The sequence below is a fragment of the Triturus cristatus genome, chromosome 4_1, assembly GCF_964204655.1.
Source record: "Triturus cristatus chromosome 4_1, aTriCri1.1, whole genome shotgun sequence".
NCBI classification, from domain to species: domain Eukaryota; kingdom Metazoa; phylum Chordata; class Amphibia; order Caudata; family Salamandridae; genus Triturus; species Triturus cristatus.
Genome location: NC_140585.1, coordinates 145716645 through 145729807, shown reverse-complemented (window position 1 = coordinate 145729807; position 13163 = coordinate 145716645). Strand labels below are relative to the sequence as shown.

Below are 13163 nucleotides of genomic sequence, written 5' to 3'. Positions count from 1 at the left end.
ACCGCATTAGTAAATCAGATGATGTCATGAGTGGAAAGCGCCACATTCTAGATGAAATTCTAAATAAAGGTAGAGTTGTCATGCTTTAAAAAATGCGATGGAATCCTCCCCGTCGGGGAATTGAACCCCGGTCTCCCGCGTGACAGGCGGGGATACTGACCACTATACTAACGAGGAACAGCTGCACCTGGTCTCGCTGAGCCGCTCCTCATGTGGCTGAAAACCCGCCTGTCCATCCTCATATGCTATGAATTTGTGCCATTTATCAACTCCTTCACACCAACACAGGGGCCCACAGGCTCAACAAACACACACACACTCCCTCACACAATACACACACAAACACACTCCTGCCTCACAAGATCCTTCTCACCTCCTAGCAGACACTCTCAGCAGCGCTCTCAGCAGCATCACCTGATGCCAGAGTCACAGCAACCAGCTCCCACGGCTGCTTCTGACGGCCCCGGCCTGGATCTTCAGCCCAGGGGCCCCTGGCTCTCTCTGATGCTGGAGGATTGCAGCGGGGGCTGCACACAGGGAGTGGGGAGGGAGACGCTCCCTCCCACCCGCCCACCCGCCCGCCTGCGCCAAAGGAGAAAGCTGGCTTGTAAAGGAGAAGAGAGGAGGCAGGAAAAGCCCAGGTGTGCGAGTGTCTGAGAAAGAGGCGCTTTGAATTGTGAAGCAGAGGAAAAAAGTGAAGACTTTGCAAAATTCCTTCGAGCCGGATTTGAACCAGCGACCTAAGGATATCAGCTTCCCCACTACAGTCCTCCGCTCTACCAACTGAGCTATCGAAGGCTCGGTGATGTAGGGATGACAAGGCGCTATATGGCATGAGGTGTGAGCAGCGTGCCCAGCCGCCTAGGCAGCACTCTGTCTCTAAACAGCAGCTCAAGGCCTTCATAAAGCGCCAAACCCTACAATGGAGACTTTCCTTCCCTGCACAAAGCCAGCAAAGGAAAACAAACAGGCCACCTGCCTTTCTCAATGCTTCTTTCAAATGCTAAGACATCACTTTGCGCACCTTAGAGCAACCTGTCCAGACACACTTACAAACTACCTTAGAAACGCCTCTCAAGGGCGACTATGACTGGCGCCCCAGACCAACCACCTCCCTTCTCTCCAGCCCCTAGCTAGAAGAATAGGAGACCTCACCCGGAGGATACAGACTCCAGAGTGACGGGCTAGAGACGCCCTTTGGGAGACATGACGGCACCAGGGCCGGACTGGCCATACGGGTAAAGAGAGAGCCCCCGCTGGACAGAGAGACTGAGGGACTCCGCCCATCCTGCGTAAATCCGGGCTTGGTGAGCAGTATCCCGCCCGCCCGTGTTGCTCTCCCCCTCCAATGCTGCTCTTCCCCATCTCCCTATCTGGCTTCACGTTAATACTATAAGCCCCCACCTCCTCTTTGCTTCCTTCCACCCAACCAGCAGATATCCATCAAACTAGGTGGGTCGCAGAATACTGGCATTCTGACAATTGGCTCGAGCCTGTCAACAATTTGGCAAGCTGCCATCTCCGAAGCTATAGTGTAGCAAGCTCCAGAAGCGAATCTCTCCCTTTCAATGTTGTCTTGAAACTGGATTCTTCATAGAGCTGGAGACCCCTAGAAACAGGCCTCCTGGATTTGCCAGTGCTTCTTCCAAGCGGTAACCCATCCTTTGTGAAGAACAAGCTTTGATGACCAGCATCCAGTTTTCTATCAGTGTTTTGTCTGTGTGCCTGAAAGGTGACGTTGTTATTAGCAGGTGGCAGGTCAAGTAAAGAAGAAATGTATGTAATAAAAGATTTGCGATGTAAAACCTTAAAAAATGTGTTTAGATAGGATGAAAAAAAACTAGAAGTATACCGTGGGGAGAAAAAAAGAGTCCCTTCCCTGACCGGGAATCGAACCCGGGCCGCGGCGGTGAGAGCGCCGAATCCTAACCACTAGACCACCAGGGAGCACTGGGTGCTCTGGAGCAGCACCTGCTCCAAGACATACCACCAGGGTGAGGCCGCCTGTGCTGCTGTCACAGGGTTTTGTGCATCAACTAAAGTAAGCAGGAAAACACACACACATCAACCTAACACTGGCAAGCTAGTCTTTACTACACTTTGGAAAACATCATGGGACACACAAAAAAAACACTGCTTTCAGGCACACCCCAAACAAAGCAATCTACTGAACCTTAAATAGACTCAGATCTCGGGACAGTTTCCATCCCTGGAAGACGCATGGGACCTTCATAACACACAACTAACTGGAGAGCAAAAACAGCAAGAACCAATTAACCATCCAGAAAAATACCAGTCACTGTTCTAGGTCAGCTCCTCTTCTCAGGGCACCAGCGGGAGGTCAGCGCCTCTTCTCAGGGCACCAGCGGGAGGTCAGCGCCTCTTCTCAGGGCACCAGCTGGAGGTCAGCACCTCTTCTCAGGGCACTAGCGGGGGGTCAGCGCCTCTTCTCAGGGGCCCTTGCAGGAGGGCAGCGCCTCTTCTCAGGGCACCAGCTGGAGGTCAGCGCCTCTTCTCAGGGCACTAGCGGGGGGTCAGCGCCTCTTCTCAGGGGCCTTTGCAGGAGGGCAGCGCCTCTTCTCAGGGCACCAGCTGGAGGTCAGTGCCTCTTCTCAGGGCACTAGCGGGGGGTCAGCGCCTCTTCTCAGGGGCCCTTGCAGGAGGGCAGCGCCTCTTCTCAGGGCACCAGCTGGAGGTCAGCGCCTCTTCTCAGGGCACCAGCGGGAGGTCAGCGCCTCTTCTCAGGGCACCAGCTGGAGGTCAGCGCCTCTTCTCAGGGCACTAGCGGGGATCAGCACCTCTTCTCAGGTACCCCTGAAGGAGGGCAGTCCCTTTTCTCATGGCACCAGCGGGAGGTCAGCGCCTCTACTCAGGGCACCAGCAGGAGATAAGCGCCTCTTCTCAGGGCACCAGCGGGGTTCAGCTCCTCCTCTCAGAGCACCAGAGGGAGGGCAGTGCCTCTCCTCAGAGCACCAGCGGGGGGGGGTCAGTGCCTCTTCTCAGGGCCCCAGCGGGGTGTCAGCACCTCTACTCAGGGCACCAGCGGGGGGTCAGTGCCTCTTCTCAGGGCACCAGCAGGAGGTCAGCGCCTCTTCTTAGGGCACCAGCGGGAGGTCAGCACCTCTTCTCAGGGCACCAGCGGGAGGTCAGCACCTCTTCTCAGGGCACCAGCTGGAGGTCAGCGCCTCTTCTCAGGGCACTAGCGGGGGGGTCAGCACCTCTTCTCAGGGGCCCTTGCAGGAGGGCAGCGCCTCTTCTCAGGGCATCAGCTGGAGGTCAGCGCCTCTTCTCAGGGGCCCTTGCAGGAGGGCAGCGCCTCTTCTCAGGGCACCAGCTGGAGGTCAGCGCCTCTTCTCAGGGCACCAGCTGGAGGTCAGCGCCTCTTCTCAGGGCACTAGCGGGGGGGGTCAGCGCCTCTTCTCAGGGGCCCTTGCAGGAGGGCAGCGCCTATTCTCATGGCACCAGCTGGAGGTCAGCGCCTCTTCTCAGGGGCCCTTGCAGGAGGGCAGCGCCTCTTCTCAGGGCACCAGCTGGAGGTCAGCGCCACTTCTCAGGGCACTAGCGGGGAATCAGCACCTCTTCTCAGGTACCCCTAAAGGAGGGCAGTCCCTTTTCTCATGGCACCAGCGGGAGGTCAGCGCCTCTACTCAGGGCACCAGCAGGAGGTAAGCGCCTCTTCTCAGGGCACCAGCGGGGGTCAGCTCCTCCTCTCAGGGCACCAGAGGGAGGGCAGTGCCTCTCCTCAGGGCACCAGCGGGGTGTCAGCGCCTCTACTCAGGGCACCAGCGGGGGGTCAGTGCCTCTTCTCAGGGCACCAGCGGGGGTCTGCTCCTCTTCTCAGGGACCCCTGTAGGAGGGCAGCAGACCTTCTGGGGGATGCCTGCAGCTCGTCCAAGGCCTCGTCAAAGCTCTCAAGTAAGCCCAGATCTGAGCATGAGCGCTTCACCCAGACCAGGGTGTTGCTTTGGATGCTGGCTCCCCTCGCCCTCAGTTTAGAGTGTTAGAAACTACAAGTAGCAGAATACACTGCAATAGCCTGAAAGGAATTTGGTACTCATGCTGGACCTAGGCAATATAAGATCTCTGACGAGGATGGTGGGGAGTGCACGTGCAGGCCAGTGGAACTTTCACTTTCACAATGTGCCTGTAAGCCCTAAAACATTAGACCGAAACAAAGATAAATAAAACGCTTCAATGTCATAAAAAATAATTCCTCATTCAGAGCGCGATCCATCATTTCATTTATGTCTCTTGAAAAAACAACAGGCTTCAACGCATATGATTGATCATGTAGTCCTTTGATTTTGATGTAAATAACAAGGCTTCGTGCACGTTTCTTTTTTCAATTAAGTACACAGAAGGTTAAAACGAAAAGGCAGACATCCTTCGCAAAAAGTGTCCCACTTAAAAATTGCCCGTGATTGATCGTAAAAGTTATGAGACCGCATTAGTAAATCAGATGATGTCATGAGTGGAAAGCGCCACATTCTAGATGAAATTCTAAATAAAGGTAGAGTTGTCATGCTTTAAAAAATGCGATGGAATCCTCCCCGTCGGGGAATTGAACCCCGGTCTCCCGCGTGACAGGCGGGGATACTGACCACTATACTAACGAGGAACAGCTGCACCTGGTCTCGCTGAGCCGCTCCTCATGTGGCTGAAAACCCGCCTGTCCATCCTCATATGCTATGAATTTGTGCCATTTATCAACTCCTTCACACCAACACAGGGGCCCACAGGCTCAACAAACACACACACACTCCCTCACACAATACACACACAAACACACTCCTGCCTCACAAGATCCTTCTCACCTCCTAGCAGACACTCTCAGCAGCGCTCTCAGCAGCATCACCTGATGCCAGAGTCACAGCAACCAGCTCCCACGGCTGCTTCTGACGGCCCCGGCCTGGATCTTCAGCCCAGGGGCCCCTGGCTCTCTCTGATGCTGGAGGATTGCAGCGGGGGCTGCACACAGGGAGTGGGGAGGGAGACGCTCCCTCCCACCCGCCCACCCGCCCGCCTGCGCCAAAGGAGAAAGCTGGCTTGTAAAGGAGAAGAGAGGAGGCAGGAAAAGCCCAGGTGTGCGAGTGTCTGAGAAAGAGGCGCTTTGAATTGTGAAGCAGAGGAAAAAAGTGAAGACTTTGCAAAATTCCTTCGAGCCGGATTTGAACCAGCGACCTAAGGATATCAGCTTCCCCACTACAGTCCTCCGCTCTACCAACTGAGCTATCGAAGGCTCGGTGATGTAGGGATGACAAGGCGCTATATGGCATGAGGTGTGAGCAGCGTGCCCAGCCGCCTAGGCAGCACTCTGTCTCTAAACAGCAGCTCAAGGCCTTCATAAAGCGCCAAACCCTACAATGGAGACTTTCCTTCCCTGCACAAAGCCAGCAAAGGAAAACAAACAGGCCACCTGCCTTTCTCAATGCTTCTTTCAAATGCTAAGACATCACTTTGCGCACCTTAGAGCAACCTGTCCAGACACACTTACAAACTACCTTAGAAACGCCTCTCAAGGGCGACTATGACTGGCGCCCCAGACCAACCACCTCCCTTCTCTCCAGCCCCTAGCTAGAAGAATAGGAGACCTCACCCGGAGGATACAGACTCCAGAGTGACGGGCTAGAGACGCCCTTTGGGAGACATGACGGCACCAGGGCCGGACTGGCCATACGGGTAAAGAGAGAGCCCCCGCTGGACAGAGAGACTGAGGGACTCCGCCCATCCTGCGTAAATCCGGGCTTGGTGAGCAGTATCCCGCCCGCCCGTGTTGCTCTCCCCCTCCAATGCTGCTCTTCCCCATCTCCCTATCTGGCTTCACGTTAATACTATAAGCCCCCACCTCCTCTTTGCTTCCTTCCACCCAACCAGCAGATATCCATCAAACTAGGTGGGTCGCAGAATACTGGCATTCTGACAATTGGCTCGAGCCTGTCAACAATTTGGCAAGCTGCCATCTCCGAAGCTATAGTGTAGCAAGCTCCAGAAGCGAATCTCTCCCTTTCAATGTTGTCTTGAAACTGGATTCTTCATAGAGCTGGAGACCCCTAGAAACAGGCCTCCTGGATTTGCCAGTGCTTCTTCCAAGCGGTAACCCATCCTTTGTGAAGAACAAGCTTTGATGACCAGCATCCAGTTTTCTATCAGTGTTTTGTCTGTGTGCCTGAAAGGTGACGTTGTTATTAGCAGGTGGCAGGTCAAGTAAAGAAGAAATGTATGTAATAAAAGATTTGCGATGTAAAACCTTAAAAAATGTGTTTAGATAGGATGAAAAAAAACTAGAAGTATACCGTGGGGAGAAAAAAAAAGTCCCCTTCCCTGGCCGGGAATCGAACCCGGGCCGCGGCGGTGAGAGCGCCGAATCCTAACCACTAGACCACCAGGGAGCACTGGGTGCTCTGGAGCAGCACCTGCTCCAAGACATACCACCAGGGTGAGGCCGCCTGTGCTGCTGTCACAGGGTTTTGTGCATCAACTAAAGTAAGCAGGAAAACACACACACATCAACCTAACACTGGCAAGCTAGTCTTTACTACACTTTGGAAAACATCATGGGACACACAAAAAAAACACTGCTTTCAGGCACACCCCCAACAAAGCAATCTACTGAACGTTAAATAGACTCAGATCTCGGGACAGTTTCCATCCCTGGAAGACGCATGGGACCTTCATAACACACAACTAACTGGAGAGCAAAAACAGCAAGAACCAATTAACCATCCAGAAAAATACCAGTCACTGTTCTAGGTCAGCTCCTCTTCTCAGGGCACCAGCGGGAGGTCAGCGCCTCTTCTCAGGGCACCAGCGGGAGGTCAGCGCCTCTTCTCAGGGCACCAGCTGGAGGTCAGCACCTCTTCTCAGGGCACTAGCGGGGGGTCAGCGCCTCTTCTCAGGGGCCCTTGCAGGAGGGCAGCGCCTCTTCTCAGGGCACCAGCTGGAGGTCAGCGCCTCTTCTCAGGGCACTAGCGGGGGGGTCAGCGCCTCTTCTCAGGGGCCTTTGCAGGAGGGCAGCGCCTCTTCTCAGGGCACCAGCTGGAGGTCAGTGCCTCTTCTCAGGGCACTAGCGGGGGGTCAGCGCCTCTTCTCAGGGGCCCTTGCAGGAGGGCAGCGCCTCTTCTCAGGGCACCAGCTGGAGGTCAGCGCCTCTTCTCAGGGCACCAGCGGGAGGTCAGCGCCTCTTCTCAGGGCACCAGCTGGAGGTCAGCGCCTCTTCTCAGGGCACTAGCGGGGATCAGCACCTCTTCTCAGGTACCCCTGAAGGAGGGCAGTCCCTTTTCTCATGGCACCAGCGGGAGGTCAGCGCCTCTACTCAGGGCACCAGCAGGAGATAAGCGCCTCTTCTCAGGGCACCAGCGGGGGTCAGCTCCTCCTCTCAGAGCACCAGAGGGAGGGCAGTGCCTCTCCTCAGAGCACCAGCGGGGGGGGGTCAGTGCCTCTTCTCAGGGCCCCAGCGGGGTGTCAGCACCTCTACTCAGGGCACCAGCGGGGGGTCAGTGCCTCTTCTCAGGGCACCAGCAGGAGGTCAGCGCCTCTTCTTAGGGCACCAGCGGGAGGTCAGCACCTCTTCTCAGGGCACCAGCGGGAGGTCAGCACCTCTTCTCAGGGCACCAGCTGGAGGTCAGCGCCTCTTCTCAGGGCACTAGCGGGGGGGTCAGCACCTCTTCTCAGGGGCCCTTGCAGGAGGGCAGCGCCTCTTCTCAGGGCATCAGCTGGAGGTCAGCGCCTCTTCTCAGGGGCCCTTGCAGGAGGGCAGCGCCTCTTCTCAGGGCACCAGCTGGAGGTCAGCGCCTCTTCTCAGGGCACCAGCTGGAGGTCAGCGCCTCTTCTCAGGGCACTAGCGGGGGGGGTCAGCGCCTCTTCTCAGGGGCCCTTGCAGGAGGGCAGCGCCTATTCTCATGGCACCAGCTGGAGGTCAGCGCCTCTTCTCAGGGGCCCTTGCAGGAGGGCAGCGCCTCTTCTCAGGGCACCAGCTGGAGGTCAGCGCCACTTCTCAGGGCACTAGCGGGGAATCAGCACCTCTTCTCAGGTACCCCTAAAGGAGGGCAGTCCCTTTTCTCATGGCACCAGCGGGAGGTCAGCGCCTCTACTCAGGGCACCAGCAGGAGGTAAGCGCCTCTTCTCAGGGCACCAGCGGGGGTCAGCTCCTCCTCTCAGGGCACCAGAGGGAGGGCAGTGCCTCTCCTCAGGGCACCAGCGGGGTGTCAGCGCCTCTACTCAGGGCACCAGCGGGGGGTCAGTGCCTCTTCTCAGGGCACCAGCGGGGGTCTGCTCCTCTTCTCAGGGACCCCTGTAGGAGGGCAGCAGACCTTCTGGGGGATGCCTGCAGCTCGTCCAAGGCCTCGTCAAAGCTCTCAAGTAAGCCCAGATCTGAGCATGAGCGCTTCACCCAGACCAGGGTGTTGCTTTGGATGCTGGCTCCCCTCGCCCTCAGTTTAGAGTGTTAGAAACTACAAGTAGCAGAATACACTGCAATAGCCTGAAAGGAATTTGGTACTCATGCTGGACCTAGGCAATATAAGATCTCTGACGAGGATGGTGGGGAGTGCACGTGCAGGCCAGTGGAACTTTCACTTTCACAATGTGCCTGTAAGCCCTAAAACATTAGACCGAAACAAAGATAAATAAAACGCTTCAATGTCATAAAAAATAATTCCTCATTCAGAGCGCGATCCATCATTTCATTTATGTCTCTTGAAAAAACAACAGGCTTCAACGCATATGATTGATCATGTAGTCCTTTGATTTTGATGTAAATAACAAGGCTTCGTGCACGTTTCTTTTTTCAATTAAGTACACAGAAGGTTAAAACGAAAAGGCAGACATCCTTCGCAAAAAGTGTCCCACTTAAAAATTGCCCGTGATTGATCGTAAAAGTTATGAGACCGCATTAGTAAATCAGATGATGTCATGAGTGGAAAGCGCCACATTCTAGATGAAATTCTAAATAAAGGTAGAGTTGTCATGCTTTAAAAAATGCGATGGAATCCTCCCCGTCGGGGAATTGAACCCCGGTCTCCCGCGTGACAGGCGGGGATACTGACCACTATACTAACGAGGAACAGCTGCACCTGGTCTCGCTGAGCCGCTCCTCATGTGGCTGAAAACCCGCCTGTCCATCCTCATATGCTATGAATTTGTGCCATTTATCAACTCCTTCACACCAACACAGGGGCCCACAGGCTCAACAAACACACACACACTCCCTCACACAATACACACACAAACACACTCCTGCCTCACAAGATCCTTCTCACCTCCTAGCAGACACTCTCAGCAGCGCTCTCAGCAGCATCACCTGATGCCAGAGTCACAGCAACCAGCTCCCACGGCTGCTTCTGACGGCCCCGGCCTGGATCTTCAGCCCAGGGGCCCCTGGCTCTCTCTGATGCTGGAGGATTGCAGCGGGGGCTGCACACAGGGAGTGGGGAGGGAGACGCTCCCTCCCACCCGCCCACCCGCCCGCCTGCGCCAAAGGAGAAAGCTGGCTTGTAAAGGAGAAGAGAGGAGGCAGGAAAAGCCCAGGTGTGCGAGTGTCTGAGAAAGAGGCGCTTTGAATTGTGAAGCAGAGGAAAAAAGTGAAGACTTTGCAAAATTCCTTCGAGCCGGATTTGAACCAGCGACCTAAGGATATCAGCTTCCCCACTACAGTCCTCCGCTCTACCAACTGAGCTATCGAAGGCTCGGTGATGTAGGGATGACAAGGCGCTATATGGCATGAGGTGTGAGCAGCGTGCCCAGCCGCCTAGGCAGCACTCTGTCTCTAAACAGCAGCTCAAGGCCTTCATAAAGCGCCAAACCCTACAATGGAGACTTTCCTTCCCTGCACAAAGCCAGCAAAGGAAAACAAACAGGCCACCTGCCTTTCTCAATGCTTCTTTCAAATGCTAAGACATCACTTTGCGCACCTTAGAGCAACCTGTCCAGACACACTTACAAACTACCTTAGAAACGCCTCTCAAGGGCGACTATGACTGGCGCCCCAGACCAACCACCTCCCTTCTCTCCAGCCCCTAGCTAGAAGAATAGGAGACCTCACCCGGAGGATACAGACTCCAGAGTGACGGGCTAGAGACGCCCTTTGGGAGACATGACGGCACCAGGGCCGGACTGGCCATACGGGTAAAGAGAGAGCCCCCGCTGGACAGAGAGACTGAGGGACTCCGCCCATCCTGCGTAAATCCGGGCTTGGTGAGCAGTATCCCGCCCGCCCGTGTTGCTCTCCCCCTCCAATGCTGCTCTTCCCCATCTCCCTATCTGGCTTCACGTTAATACTATAAGCCCCCACCTCCTCTTTGCTTCCTTCCACCCAACCAGCAGATATCCATCAAACTAGGTGGGTCGCAGAATACTGGCATTCTGACAATTGGCTCGAGCCTGTCAACAATTTGGCAAGCTGCCATCTCCGAAGCTATAGTGTAGCAAGCTCCAGAAGCGAATCTCTCCCTTTCAATGTTGTCTTGAAACTGGATTCTTCATAGAGCTGGAGACCCCTAGAAACAGGCCTCCTGGATTTGCCAGTGCTTCTTCCAAGCGGTAACCCATCCTTTGTGAAGAACAAGCTTTGATGACCAGCATCCAGTTTTCTATCAGTGTTTTGTCTGTGTGCCTGAAAGGTGACGTTGTTATTAGCAGGTGGCAGGTCAAGTAAAGAAGAAATGTATGTAATAAAAGATTTGCGATGTAAAACCTTAAAAAATGTGTTTAGATAGGATGAAAAAAAACTAGAAGTATACCGTGGGGAGAAAAAAAAAGTCCCCTTCCCTGGCCGGGAATCGAACCCGGGCCGCGGCGGTGAGAGCGCCGAATCCTAACCACTAGACCACCAGGGAGCACTGGGTGCTCTGGAGCAGCACCTGCTCCAAGACATACCACCAGGGTGAGGCCGCCTGTGCTGCTGTCACAGGGTTTTGTGCATCAACTAAAGTAAGCAGGAAAACACACACACATCAACCTAACACTGGCAAGCTAGTCTTTACTACACTTTGGAAAACATCATGGGACACACAAAAAAAACACTGCTTTCAGGCACACCCCCAACAAAGCAATCTACTGAACCTTAAATAGACTCAGATCTCGGGACAGTTTCCATCCCTGGAAGACGCATGGGACCTTCATAACACACAACTAACTGGAGAGCAAAAACAGCAAGAACCAATTAACCATCCAGAAAAATACCAGTCACTGTTCTAGGTCAGCTCCTCTTCTCAGGGCACCAGCGGGAGGTCAGCGCCTCTTCTCAGGGCACCAGCGGGAGGTCAGCGCCTCTTCTCAGGGCACCAGCTGGAGGTCAGCACCTCTTCTCAGGGCACTAGCGGGGGGTCAGCGCCTCTTCTCAGGGGCCCTTGCAGGAGGGCAGCGCCTCTTCTCAGGGCACCAGCTGGAGGTCAGCGCCTCTTCTCAGGGCACTAGCGGGGGGGTCAGCGCCTCTTCTCAGGGGCCTTTGCAGGAGGGCAGCGCCTCTTCTCAGGGCACCAGCTGGAGGTCAGTGCCTCTTCTCAGGGCACTAGCGGGGGGTCAGCGCCTCTTCTCAGGGGCCCTTGCAGGAGGGCAGCGCCTCTTCTCAGGGCACCAGCTGGAGGTCAGCGCCTCTTCTCAGGGCACCAGCGGGAGGTCAGCGCCTCTTCTCAGGGCACCAGCTGGAGGTCAGCGCCTCTTCTCAGGGCACTAGCGGGGATCAGCACCTCTTCTCAGGTACCCCTGAAGGAGGGCAGTCCCTTTTCTCATGGCACCAGCGGGAGGTCAGCGCCTCTACTCAGGGCACCAGCAGGAGATAAGCGCCTCTTCTCAGGGCACCAGCGGGGGTCAGCTCCTCCTCTCAGAGCACCAGAGGGAGGGCAGTGCCTCTCCTCAGAGCACCAGCGGGGGGGGGTCAGTGCCTCTTCTCAGGGCCCCAGCGGGGTGTCAGCACCTCTACTCAGGGCACCAGCGGGGGGTCAGTGCCTCTTCTCAGGGCACCAGCAGGAGGTCAGCGCCTCTTCTTAGGGCACCAGCGGGAGGTCAGCACCTCTTCTCAGGGCACCAGCGGGAGGTCAGCACCTCTTCTCAGGGCACCAGCTGGAGGTCAGCGCCTCTTCTCAGGGCACTAGCGGGGGGGTCAGCACCTCTTCTCAGGGGCCCTTGCAGGAGGGCAGCGCCTCTTCTCAGGGCATCAGCTGGAGGTCAGCGCCTCTTCTCAGGGGCCCTTGCAGGAGGGCAGCGCCTCTTCTCAGGGCACCAGCTGGAGGTCAGCGCCTCTTCTCAGGGCACCAGCTGGAGGTCAGCGCCTCTTCTCAGGGCACTAGCGGGGGGGGTCAGCGCCTCTTCTCAGGGGCCCTTGCAGGAGGGCAGCGCCTATTCTCATGGCACCAGCTGGAGGTCAGCGCCTCTTCTCAGGGGCCCTTGCAGGAGGGCAGCGCCTCTTCTCAGGGCACCAGATGGAGGTCAGCGCCACTTCTCAGGGCACTAGCGGGGAATCAGCACCTCTTCTCAGGTACCCCTAAAGGAGGGCAGTCCCTTTTCTCATGGCACCAGCGGGAGGTCAGCGCCTCTACTCAGGGCACCAGCAGGAGGTAAGCGCCTCTTCTCAGGGCACCAGCGGGGGTCAGCTCCTCCTCTCAGGGCACCAGAGGGAGGGCAGTGCCTCTCCTCAGGGCACCAGCGGGGTGTCAGCGCCTCTACTCAGGGCACCAGCGGGGGGTCAGTGCCTCTTCTCAGGGCACCAGCGGGGGTCTGCTCCTCTTCTCAGGGACCCCTGTAGGAGGGCAGCAGACCTTCTGGGGGATGCCTGCAGCTCGTCCAAGGCCTCGTCAAAGCTCTCAAGTAAGCCCAGATCTGAGCATGAGCGCTTCACCCAGACCAGGGTGTTGCTTTGGATGCTGGCTCCCCTCGCCCTCAGTTTAGAGTGTTAGAAACTACAAGTAGCAGAATACACTGCAATAGCCTGAAAGGAATTTGGTACTCATGCTGGACCTAGGCAATATAAGATCTCTGACGAGGATGGTGGGGAGTGCACGTGCAGGCCAGTGGAACTTTCACTTTCACAATGTGCCTGTAAGCCCTAAAACATTAGACCGAAACAAAGATAAATAAAACGCTTCAATGTCATAAAAAATAATTCCTCATTCAGAGCGCGATCCATCATTTCATTTATGTCTCTTGAAAAAACAACAGGCTTCAACGCA

The 13163-nt window shown here is 55.8% G+C and overlaps 6 non-coding genes across 6 annotated transcripts; all 6 read right to left on the bottom strand.

Annotated features, from left to right (window-relative positions):
* Window positions 1-105: 105 nt before the first annotated feature.
* Window positions 106-177, bottom strand: TRNAD-GUC (transfer RNA aspartic acid (anticodon GUC)). Its single transcript has one exon. It is a non-coding gene; the product is annotated as a tRNA-Asp (tRNA).
* A 1698-nt stretch (window positions 178-1875) lies between these two features.
* TRNAE-CUC (transfer RNA glutamic acid (anticodon CUC)) lies at window positions 1876-1947 on the bottom strand. Its single transcript has one exon. It is a non-coding gene; the product is annotated as a tRNA-Glu (tRNA).
* Window positions 1948-4546: 2599 nt separating this feature from the next.
* On the bottom strand, window positions 4547-4618 carry TRNAD-GUC (transfer RNA aspartic acid (anticodon GUC)). Its single transcript has one exon. It is a non-coding gene; the product is annotated as a tRNA-Asp (tRNA).
* Window positions 4619-6317: 1699 nt separating this feature from the next.
* TRNAE-CUC (transfer RNA glutamic acid (anticodon CUC)) lies at window positions 6318-6389 on the bottom strand. The gene has a single exon. It is a non-coding gene; the product is annotated as a tRNA-Glu (tRNA).
* Window positions 6390-8989: 2600 nt separating this feature from the next.
* TRNAD-GUC (transfer RNA aspartic acid (anticodon GUC)) lies at window positions 8990-9061 on the bottom strand. Its single transcript has one exon. It is a non-coding gene; the product is annotated as a tRNA-Asp (tRNA).
* Window positions 9062-10760: 1699 nt separating this feature from the next.
* Window positions 10761-10832, bottom strand: TRNAE-CUC (transfer RNA glutamic acid (anticodon CUC)). Its single transcript has one exon. It is a non-coding gene; the product is annotated as a tRNA-Glu (tRNA).
* Between the last annotated feature and the right edge of the window lie 2331 nt (window positions 10833-13163).